The 11,606-nt window shown below is 47.9% G+C and overlaps 1 long non-coding RNA gene across 1 annotated transcript; it reads left to right on the top strand.

Moving 5' to 3' along the window:
- Nucleotides 1-88: 88 nt before the first annotated feature.
- Nucleotides 89-10,174, top strand: LOC128794939 (uncharacterized). Its single transcript, XR_008433322.1, has 3 exons — nt 89-2,148; nt 9,381-9,505; nt 9,940-10,174. It is a non-coding gene; the product is annotated as an uncharacterized LOC128794939 (long non-coding RNA).
- The last annotated feature ends 1,432 nt before the right edge of the window (nt 10,175-11,606 follow it).

The following is an 11,606-nucleotide window of genomic DNA, read 5'->3' as shown; positions in this document are numbered from 1 at the left end:
CCCCGCCCCTTGAGGCCGGCCCCGCCCTCGGGCCCGCCCCTCGGCCCCGCCCCCGCCCCGCTGCGCCGCGGCGCCCCCTGCTGGGCTCCCGGCGGCTCCCGCCGAATTCCTGCGCGGGAATCTGAGCCCCCTCAGGCAGCAGAGCCCGGCTTAAGGAGCAGAGCCCGGCTTAAGGAGACAAAGCCCTCGAGGGGCAAAGCCCCGTTCGGAGAGCAAAGCCCTTCGAAAGAAGCAAAGCCGAGCTCGGGAAGCAAAGTCGAGCTCAGTGAGCCAAGCCCTGTTTAGTCAGGAGTCCAGCCCTGCTTAGGGAGCTCCCAGCACTGCTCTCCTGATCCCCTTTCCTTGGCATTCTCGTCCTCCTCCCGGCTGGCACCGCACTGTTGGGGCTCATCCTGCGCTCCCAGCACAGCCCCGGGTGCTCTGCTCCCCATGAGGGGTTTCTGCATTTACCCTGTTCGCCATCACCTGCTGCTGTTACTGCACCGTGGCTGGGCTTATGTTTATATCAAGCGTCAAATACCGCTTCATAACACTACTTCTTAAGTGGAGCACCTCCAATTTTGACTTTGTGTCACGACCATAAACCTTTGCCTGGCAGAAGAACATCTCACCTCAGGGCCGAGGCGCCTGCAGCCTGCGCGTCCCTGTGCCCGCTTCTCCCGGCCTCATTTTGCACCATATAAGGGCTGGATCCAGCTGGATCCTTTCATTGACTGCCTGGAACTCAGCGAGGAGGCAGTGAAGCATCACACCCTGTATTATCTACCAAATTAGACAAAAAAGACAAGGAGTGACTCATTTCAGCCTTTCTCATCTCCCCAGGCATTCTTCTCTCCCTCTCTGACACACACACATTTCTATTTCACCCACTGCTGCAGCACTGGGAGTTTTGCAGAGATTTGCTGCTTCACATAAGGCAGCACAGCTCCCACCTTGCTCCCAACCAAAGCTCTCGTGTGGAAAGGACTGGAATTTGGCACAAGCCCCACAGAGCTGGGATCAGGGCACAGATGTACCACACTGACCTGCTCTGGGCACCGCAGCTCCTTCACTGCTCTGTGTCACCATTCCGAAAGCCTTCCCACAGAACTGCACCTCCCTGCCCTCAGAAAGGCCAAATTTTGGCTGCCGCTTTGCTCTCTGCTGAGCATGTTTTCTTCTAATCTCAATAAAGCCTCCAGGATTTGAGCCTAACCAACACAGATAAATCGTTGGCTTTGGCCTAAAAGTCAGCCAATTTAGCCTTGGCAGATTTGCTCCCTCAGAGGTCACTGAGAAGCCGAGATTTACTAAAGGCACTTGAGTTTTCTTGGCTTTGTGGTCGAAGTCAAGTCCCTCGGTGACACTCTAACACCTGCTGTTCTTTTATGAGGGAAACCACTATGCTTCTGGGAAGAGCTACCTTCCTGTGGTTTATTGGAGGCTTTTTCTCCCTCTGATGTCACTGCTGTCCTAAAAACCCCGAGTGACACTGACGTCCACGCAGAGCGGCGCCGCTGCACCGGCCAGAGCCGGACTAAACGAGCTCCCAGGGGTCCACTGTGGGTGTCCAGCCAAATGTCCAACTCTCAGCCCCTTGTCATCTCTTACTGACAATTTGACTGCTTTCTTGCTGTATTCATAATTTTTTATTATTTTGTCATTAAAAACAGTAGAATTTGAATCTCTGCTTTTATGAAAAATCTCTGGTTTCTTGAAAAAAACACCTCAAGTAAATCTGTCTAGATGTGGGACAGCTTTCAAGGCTGGGGGATCAACCTCTCCATTGGCTGTATACATATGGTGGATCTGCAATTGAGCAAGGAATTTGTGGGCTAGGGCAGGGAATGCTTAAAGGGGCAAAGTTTGGGCAAGTAATTTCTGAGACAGATCTTCAAGTTTTGCAACTGGCTTCCAGCACTCCGTGGACCATCGAGAATTGCCTGATTGGTGCAAATATGTAGACACATTAATTCATTTGCACCTGCAGAAAAAGAAACTTGACATAGTCAACCATTGGTGGGCAAATGAAAAACTGCTAAAGGCTTTTGCTGCCACAGTTATTTCTCCTTCTCTGTGGGAAGAAACATGTTGGAGACCTTGATAGAAGGGAAAGTGAAGACCTTCAGCAGTTCCAAGGTGGAGGTGTGGAGCATCCCTCCTTCTAAGGTAAATCCCTGCTGCCAGAGGCCACATCCTGCCCCTAGGAATTCAGCTGTAATCCACAGGTAATAGAATCAAAGACTGGGGAGGGGGAATTTACAATCTTTGCCACTTCAGTGACAGCTGAGGCAAATTTGGTCTCTGTGTCGCTTCAGCTCCAGTGAAGGTCTTGTGCTTTTGCGAGGCTCCTTGTCAGCATCCTCCAAACTACAAAGTGTCACCCTGGTAACTCTTAATCCTGCCTCAGCACAGCTTGTTCCGCGTGCTCCCTCATCTGCAGAGTTTAAAGGATGGAGCTGTCATTGGGGAAATGTTCTGATTCCGACGCTCCCGAGATGGATTTGACGTGAAGAAAACAGGGTTCATTAAAATGGTGCAAGATGCTGTGATTGCTATTTATATGGGAGTTTCAAAACAGGTTTATGTTTACAGACAGTTCCTGCAATTAGATCAGTGGAGGAATATTCCCCTGTGGTGGGTGGGAGGGAGTGTGAAGTGCAGTATTTCCCATCCTCACCTTTTGGCCTGCTTTATAACAGAGAAAATAAAGCAAACACCAGCCATTTCCTGTTAAATGAGTATCAGATATATCCCCAGTACCAGGAAAAGGGGGACTTCAGCTCTCTGCTCCCTTTTCTGGGGCTCTACAAAGCCTGGAGACCCGCAAAAACTGGCTAAAAACTGAGGCAGGGAATGATTCTCCATGGGCTGGAACTGAGGCTCCACTGTGCTTCCAGTCCAGGGGAATGCTTTGCCATTCCCACAATCCCTGCAGCACCTACACCATTCTGACTTCACTGGGAGTTTCACAGTTTATGGATTTATTCTTTCTTTCAGGAAGATCGGTTCCCTATACGCCATCCCATCCTATTTGCACCCCTTTGGATAAATCTTTGCAGAGCTGTAACTCGAAATAGCAAGAGCGTGTCGGCAGAGTCATTTGTGCATCCCTACCTGCCACAGCCCCCGGACAAAGCCCTTCCTCCTGTGACCTTCAGATGTTCGAGGCACGAGCAGTGACCTGGTTCTCCTTTTGAAAGGCCTTTGAAAACAGGAGCCTTATTTGACCTGGTGCAGAAGGGCCCTTGTTTAGGAACTCCCTCGGAAATACTCATTTCACAGAGTGCAGAGGCAGTGATTAAGGCACTTTGTTGCCTCTATCAAGGTGACTTTCCGTCTCGGTGAGAGGTTTAGCCACTTCTGCCTGCGTTTGTTGAGGAGCACTTGCAGAAGCGGTGGCCACCTCTAGATGGTGCGTTTTACCCAGGAGAACTTTGTGCCGGCCCTTTACATAACTTCTGCTCCTTGTCTGAGGTTGCAAACACTCTCCAACCAAAGCACACAGATTTTAGTATTTCCTTGTTTTCTTAACTTGAGAACCTGGCCGCAGTAGTGCAAAAATAATAAAAATACATGCCTTAGATACTTAAAAAAAGATGTATTATGTGGCACGTTTGGTTGGACCTGTGAGGCATCTACTATGTGGAATATCTGCTACATAACCATTGGCATTCCCTGTCTTCTGGGTTCATTCCTGTGCTAATTAAATGAGAACTAATCTGTTTTTGTTTTGTTTTGTTTTGTTTTGTTTTGTTTTGTTTTGTTTTTTAATACAAAACTCTGCTCTTGTACTTGAATGCAAAGAAAGAGGGAAGGAACAAAGATGGGTAATACCACAGAGATAAAATGATGGTGATGAACTTACTCCATCTATGGTATTTATACTTCTTTTCTCTGAACAGCATTTCCCTTCTTGAAGGAACCACACAAGGTAATTTAACTGCCTCAGTTTTGGTCACTTTAGAAAAGCCATGAGGAGTATGTAGAGAATTAATATCACTAATTTGGGGCGGGGGATAAAGGCCATTTGGTTTTGCTGCTTTTTTTTTTTTTTTTTTTTTTTTTGGTGGGTTATTTTATTTTATTTTTAAGAACTTGAAAGAACCTGTAGTTGTCCTCAGTGTTCTTAGGCATAGGAATGGTACAGTTAAATTATCAAGGAGCAGAAAAGGCACCAACATTCTTGCATTGTCCAGCTCTACAGACAGTAATCTAAATGAAAAAAATATAAAAAATAAATTAGATCAAAAAATCTGCTGGGCTTTCATAAGCTAAGATGTGCTTCAAAACACAGGTAAGGAAATTGCTTGTGCTTCTTCAATGGGTGCAAGATTTTCTCCATGATTTCTAACCTGAAATTGCTGCTTTTAGAAGCTTATGAAAAGGCCATGTATGGAACAAACTCTTCCAGTGCATTATGAGTAATATCTACTGCTCCTGTTTTATATCTCAGCCTAGTGACAGAACTTTCTTGTAAATAAGGGTTATTTCCACTAAAAGGCTATTATGAAGTTATCTTTGATGCCGAGGCTACAGTCTCAGCTCCCAAGCGTAAAAGAACACTTTAGGATATAAATAGCTTTGTTCCGCCTGCTTAAATACCCTGTTTTCTGCAGGAGCAGCCCGGGGAGGAGCGAGGACACAACCTGGGCTGCTTGGCTGCTGCGTGCGACATTCCACGCGGCCCCGGCAGCTCCCGACAAAAGGCCAGCGGCCAGGAGCCGGCCTTTCATGTGGTTATCGCAGGGTGTTGCTGCAGGGTTTCGCTGGGCTTTTACGAGGAGATTGTTCCTCGCGATAGCCGAGAGGCCCATAAATGCCATCAGAAGCACCTCTCCCGCCAGCCCCTCTCCGGTTTTGTTTGATGTCACCGGGGCTGAGCAGCCTCGTGGCTGTTGCTGGGTCCTGATCTAATGTGATGCTGTCCTTCACTGGTTTTGGATGCTGGAGGTGGGAGTTGAGATTCATTCTTACACCATTTGAGGTTTTTTTTTTTTTTTTTCTCTTTTTTTTTTTTTTTTTTTTTTCTGATTTATGTCCCCCAGTTTCAGCGTGGATGACAGCTATTCCTTGCTGCAGCACAGGAGCCATTGGCATAAGATGGCACTTGGAGCCTTCTCAGGGGACACCTCTGTTCCCCTCCCACTTCTTCTTGGTCTTCTGGTCTTCTTCAACCGCCCACCCTCACTCCTCCCAGCCTCCCCCACTTTTGGGTCTCCCATTCACTGTCCTTGGAACCCAAACCCCTCTTGGTGTCCAAATCTTTTGCAATCTCCCACTGCCTCCAGGCCTCCCACCGGTTTTTGGCCTCCCACCCATCTTTGGCCCCCCTCCCTTTCTGGCATCCCATCCCATTATTCAGCCTCCAACCTCTTTTCTTCCTAAACTCCCACTCCTCTTTTTGGCCTGACAGCCTCATTTTTGGCTGGACACCCCCTTTTACAGCTGGACACTCCTCTTACACCCCTTTTTGAACCTCCCATCATTTTGAACCTCCCTCCCCTTCCCTTCTGGGACTGCCGTCCTATTTTCCTTTTGCTGTCTTTTTTTTCTGCCTGCAACCCTTAGCCTGGCACCCTATTTCAGCTGTTTTTCATCCTCTCACCCCTTTTCAGCCTTCTACACTGTTTTGGCCTCCAGCCTCCTCCTGCTGTCCTCCCACCCATGTTTTAGCTGCCCCAGTTTGGGGGGTGGTGAAGGGCAGCACCGCATCTGGGTTATTTTAGATTCTGGAAAACACACCTGAGAGGCTGTTGATCACATTTTTTAACAGCAGGTTGTTTGCAAGGAAACTGCTGAGAGCATTTGCACTCAGAATTTAATCAGTCCCAAAATATTCAGAGGAGCCTCAGCAACAGCGCTGCTCTTCTGCTGTCTGTCAGCCGGGCGTCTGTGCAGGGAGAAGTGGCAGATCTGCTCACACAGATGCACCACCTCTGACTTCAGCTGGATCATCCTGTTTTCCTGTGTCCCCACAACCTTTTGGCTGGGTCTGACCATCAGCTGTAATTGTTATTTAAGGTTAAAAGCCCCAGTACTCTTGGGAAAGGGTGGTAGCTCTGAGGTGGTGGTCCTGCCTCAGCTGGGGCAGCGGCACAGGGACAGGAGAGCCTGGTAAGGGCAGCTCACAGGAGCCAGGCTGGTCTCTCGTCTCCTCTTAGCCTTGGTAGCTTGGGTTAAACCTTCAAAATGGGAGTTTCCAGCCTGTGTGTTGACACTACATCTTCCCCAAATTTTCCACACCCCGTTCCACTCTCTGTGTCATACTGGTTGGGAACACACTGGCTGTTTCCACATAGGAGAATAGGAGATACATTTTAAGGTTCTTCATGCACAAACAAATGCATTTCTCAAGCTATGCAACAATTTTCAGTGTTCTATAAAGCAGTGGTGGGACAGGCCTTTTCAAATTTATCCCAGTTTTATCTCAGACTTGTCTAAACTTCAAGCAATTGGATTGGCAGGACAAATCTTAACTCTCCTCCTCCCATGCCCTTGCCCATTTTGACAGTCAGCTAAGGGGGACAAGTTTAATTTCTTATTCCAGTCATACTGACCATTAACCCATCCTCATTTAGGACAATATTTAATCACAAGCTCAAAAAGCCTTGAAAGGAGTAATTTTTATAAATGATAGTCTGAGCCATTTGTCCTGCTGCAGGCCTTGAGGGTTAACAACAGGAACATCTGCAAGGCAGTTATTGTGGCAATCAATCCCAAAATACAAATAACTCAATAATTTATAACAGACCCCCACCATTAAATTGTACTGTGCTATTTTCATTTATCTCAGTGCTTATTATGGTGTTACACTGATTTTTAATAATCTCTCTGGCCTTTTCATTTGCCTGCTGGTGCTTGTCAGATTTAGCTCTGGTTTGGTATTGGAGAGCCTGTGAGCCAGGCTGGATCCACCATTTTAATTATTCCAATTCACTGGATGAAACAAATCTGAATTAGGAAGTAACATTTAGCCATGTCAAGAGTGATGAATTCCTGTCATTCAGAGGAACAAATACATGCAGTTATTTTGTCTTTTCAGGGTTCAGTGTTCCAGTCCAAACGTTATTTTTTTCCTCCATTTTGCCCTTTATTAAGTCTGTCTCAGAGAGAAAAGTCACCAGGTCCTTACCTCACCTTTGCCAGCACCTCTGAAGCAGCACTTTTTTGGTACATTCAGAACCAAAACAATGATCTGGTTCCTGCTCTGAGATCTTTTATAACACCAAAGCTCTCAACATTCCTGTGCCCTGGACACATCATCAGCTCTCAGTTGAAAGCTCCAGCTCTGTGATCGGAGAGTGCAGAACTGGAAACCCAGAAATTCAGCCCTGTGAACAGCAGGTGTGAGGATAAGCAGACAGGAAAGAGGCACAAAGATACTGTGATTTTGGGGCATTGATGCAGTTCCTCTACAGCCTGAGGGCATCTGCATCCTTAGTTATGCAGCAGAGGTGGCTTGTGCAGGGAATGTGCTTCCTGTATTTCCCTGTGTTTGGGGTTCTGTCAGGTTTTCCGTGCTAGACAACACCAAAACGAGACAGGCATAGGGTAAAAGCCCTGGGACAAACGTGTGAGGTAGTGCCAGAGGTTTCACAGGTGACACTTGTCATTTCTGAGTGAGAGCAGAGGCGGTGTTGGGAAGGGCGTTGTGTTGTGCTGGCTGGGGTGAGTTGGGAAAACGAGGTCACTGGGGATGTTGTGCAGCGCCAGGAAGGTTTTACAGCTCCGCAGCCTCACCTGGGATTTCTGGTTCCTACAGATTAAGGAGCTTCATGCAAACCCTCATTTCCCAGAGGAGTTGGATCAGGTGCTTGCTCAGGAGGATCCAGTGATTTGGTTTTTAGACATCTTTCACCAGAGAGTTATACAAATCTATTTTTTCGAAGGGAGGTCTTTCCACATCCAGACTTGCTCACGCCCTTCCTCAGATGGTTTCCACCTCCCAGCAGTCAAGGCTGTGCTCCTGCTCCCTTGGCATTTCGGAGGGGTGGGCTGATCCCGCCGCTGTTCGCGGAGAGTGCTGCGCTTCAGTCCCCATGGAAACAATTTGGAGAGTTTTCCAGCTTGTGTAGCATCGCTGAGCTGTGTTTTGCCTTCCTTTTCACTTCCATCAGGAGGGCGGCAAAGCTTTAACGCGTTCATGTTTGAAAAGCACTTCGAGGTGCTTGAGGAAGGTGCTACAGAGGAGCGAAGTGTTATTACCCAGATTAACTGTTTCTGTTGTGCCCGGGAGTCGCGGCTGTGAGTGTCGCTGTGCCCGGTGCACGCAGGATGAGGCAGTGAGGTCGCCGTGTCCCCGTGGCCTTCTGGACAGCTCTTCTGCAGAGTCACCTCGACACCAATGGAAGGCTGAGCAGAACTTCCACAGCTGCAGTCAGGCAGGGAATACATTCTGGAAAGCTCAATGGCCTGATTTGCACAGGCAAAATGGAGGGAATTCACCACAAGGAATGGCTCCACACGTTTCAGGTGCAACAGGAGCACAAGCCAGGCGAGAGCTCACAGCGAGGGGAATTGGGAATCTGGTGCTGCCTTGGATGTGAGGCCCCTCCAAAGCTCTGTTAGGAGACACTATTTGTGCTTCTAAAAAACCCGTGTCAGGGGTGTTTATCCACTCCAGGCACTGCAGTTAGGCCAGTTCCTGCTCCTGACTGCGAGTGCAGAGCGCTCCCGGACTGCTCTGAGCAGGCTGCACCCCGATGCTGTGGCAGGGTAAAACCACAGACTTGTCTGGAACTCAGGAATGTAACACGCTAGGCCCTAAGGGATTTTACATTTCTATTCCCTACCGAATGCCTCAGCACCTTCCAGGTACCTGCTGTGCTCCAGACTCACCTGAACTCTGCTAACCCATCTGTACTTGGGAATCACTGCACAGCTCTGGCCACTGCTGCATCTGTGAATTGGGCTCCATTTTCCCCACCTCTCATTCCTGTACCTGCTTCCCACAGGGTGGGTCTCCTGCAAAATCCTCTCCAGTTTCTAGGTACACTGGCCTTCCCAACTCTGGAAGAGGAGCCTGGAGCTGATGACAAGGGTTCCTGAGGATCCTGCCAAGGGATATTTTGTCTGGTCTACCTTTTTCCTCCTCTCCTTAAATTCTGTTTTGGTTTGGTTATGTCATTTTTTGGGGGGGGGGGGGAGGATTGGTGGTTGTTTGCATTTTTCGGAATTATTTTTCTAAACTTATTATTTGTAACTTTCTGAAAAAGAACCTTATTAACAAACACAAGCTGAATCTGCACTGCCTGCCTTGTTAAGGGTACAGTGAGCTGGGACCACATTACCCCATCTCTGCTTTTAGTTCCAGCAACAATTAAAAAATCCATTATAAACCACTTAAACCAATTATAAGATTTGAAACAAATCTTTTCCCATACATGCTCTCTCTCCAGTTCAGTGTGATCAGCTGAAAACAAACCATACCAAAAAAATGAAGGGATTGATTTCCATCTGTCAGGTCCTCACCTGCCCGGCTGCCCAAACCCTCGGAAGGGAGAGGCCATGGGACACACAGAGGGTGAGTGCAGCCAGAAGGGGCCCTTTCTGTCACAGCAAGCTTTAGTCAGCTTCAGCCACCCATGAGTACACCCTCAGTTCATTCTCATCTTTCCTGGAAAGGCCCTGGCCCCTTCCAGCCTCTCCCCTTGCTCCTGGCCCTCAGCAGTGCCAGCTGCTCCCTCTGCCTGACCTGCCTCAATTCCCCTTCCCCCTTCAATACGTCCTCCCTGCGCTGTTGCTGTGATTCATTAACGCTTCAGAGACACCAGTCTGAGTGGAAAAAACCCAAGCAAGCACCAGGTTGTGCCTCTCTGTACATTTTCTATAGTGACTCACAAGCCTGACCAGGTAACTCCCCTTCCCTCTCACTTAGTCACTCTCTCCCTCCCGGATAGGCTGGTCTGACTCCTCACTTCACTTATTGCTCTGTTCTCTTTGCTTTTCCCTCCCCAGCCCTGCATGTGAGCTTGAGGATGGGAAGTTCTCCCTCGCTGACCCGTGGCACACAATGAAGAGCAAAGGAAAACACTGACTGCAGCAACTTTGCCTATGGAGGGACCACAGAGCAGAGCTGCCCCCCAGCCCCCCTTTCCCCGCTTGGGCCACGCACAAATTACTTTGTCATTGTGGAGAAACAAATAAGGCTTCGTTCTCATTACCATCCTGATGGGAGTAAACAAGTTTATTTACACTTGAGCACTGCTGAAGAATAAAGTCATAGAGAAAAGTTCAGGGTAGGTGGCCTGTCTTTGTCATTAGGGCCAGCTTTTACAAAATCACTGCCCGCTCGGCCAGACAGGCTGCTATTCAGGCAGGCCCGGGTTAATGAAAGTACGGTGTGTGCTTGTTAAAAGGAGGACTACAACACTTGTAATCATGGGTGGTCACATTTTTATTTAATGATACGTATCTTTCCTTTCTCCAGCCTTCCCTCGTAACCCTTTGCCTCCCACTCAGCCATCCTTCTGCAGTGACTAATTATGAGTCGTCAACTAAAATCTGATACCGGGGCCACAACCAGCTAAACCCACTAAACAGTGATTTTTATTTTAAAATAATCTTTTCATTAACAGCCCTGGGATCCTGTCTGAGCAAAAAGCCCTCAAAGCATGAGGGGCCCCACATGTGTAATAGCTGGAGCTAAGATAATAATAAAAGGACAACTGCAAACAAACTTTTGAGAAAAAAGGACTGCAGAACAGAACTGCTTCCTCTCTTTCAAGGCCTTCGTGTGGCCCCGGTGATAAATCTGTTGGGACAAGGATACTTCAAAGCCAGAGGTCGAACTCTGCTCTCATTTGTGCAAGTCTCACAACTCGTGTCAATGGAGTTTCACCCAGGCAGGAGGCTCAGACCTGCTATTCTGCTCTCATGAATGCAGTGAAAGGCAAAGCCAGCCATGATGGGGAAAAATATCTATTTATCTATGGCACGACCTTGCTGAAGTGCTGAGTACAATCAAGCTACGCTAGAAAACCTCCCAATGTCTCCCAACTTTCCTGCTATTTCTAAAGACTAACCAGTCTGAAGTGCTCATGTCTGGGCTGAGGAGAAGTTCAAGCTCAAATGTATTTTTTTGGCATCTCCTGGGTGTATTAAGGATTGGCACAGAAGGATGTGCTCACACAAAGGCATCACTCACCCAGCATTTTCACCTGCCTGTTGCAGGCTGTTGCTTCTTTCTCTGTTTTTTTTTTTTTTTTGTCTGTGTATACCCCACAGTCATTCTTGAACTTCACAGTCATTTTTGACAGAGGAGCAGAGATGTGAGGACACTAAATTTTTCCAATTTTTAGAAAACCCGCAGCTGTGTGAGAAGCTGATGCTTTGATACATGTAAATTAGCACTGTCACTGGGATATCTTATTCACAGACATTTTCCACTGTCACTTAGACATCTAAAACCCAATTACAGGCAGTTTTGGGAATGGAGAAGGGCCCATCTGCTGGTCACCTCCATCCACTGAGGACAGGGAGAGCAAAATGCTTAAGACAAAGTGTTGTGCAATGATGTTACTTAGTTACAGTCTTTGTTTCTTTATGAGGTTGGAAAAGACCTCACCATGGTGTTCCTGCCCTACCTCGTGCTTCCCTCGCCCAGGAGGGCCCAAAAATGTCAG

Source organism: Vidua chalybeata, chromosome 13, assembly GCF_026979565.1.
Source record: "Vidua chalybeata isolate OUT-0048 chromosome 13, bVidCha1 merged haplotype, whole genome shotgun sequence".
Lineage (NCBI taxonomy): Eukaryota > Metazoa > Chordata > Aves > Passeriformes > Viduidae > Vidua > Vidua chalybeata.
Note: the sequence above shows the minus strand (reverse complement) of the source record. Positions and strands in the feature narration are given on the sequence as shown.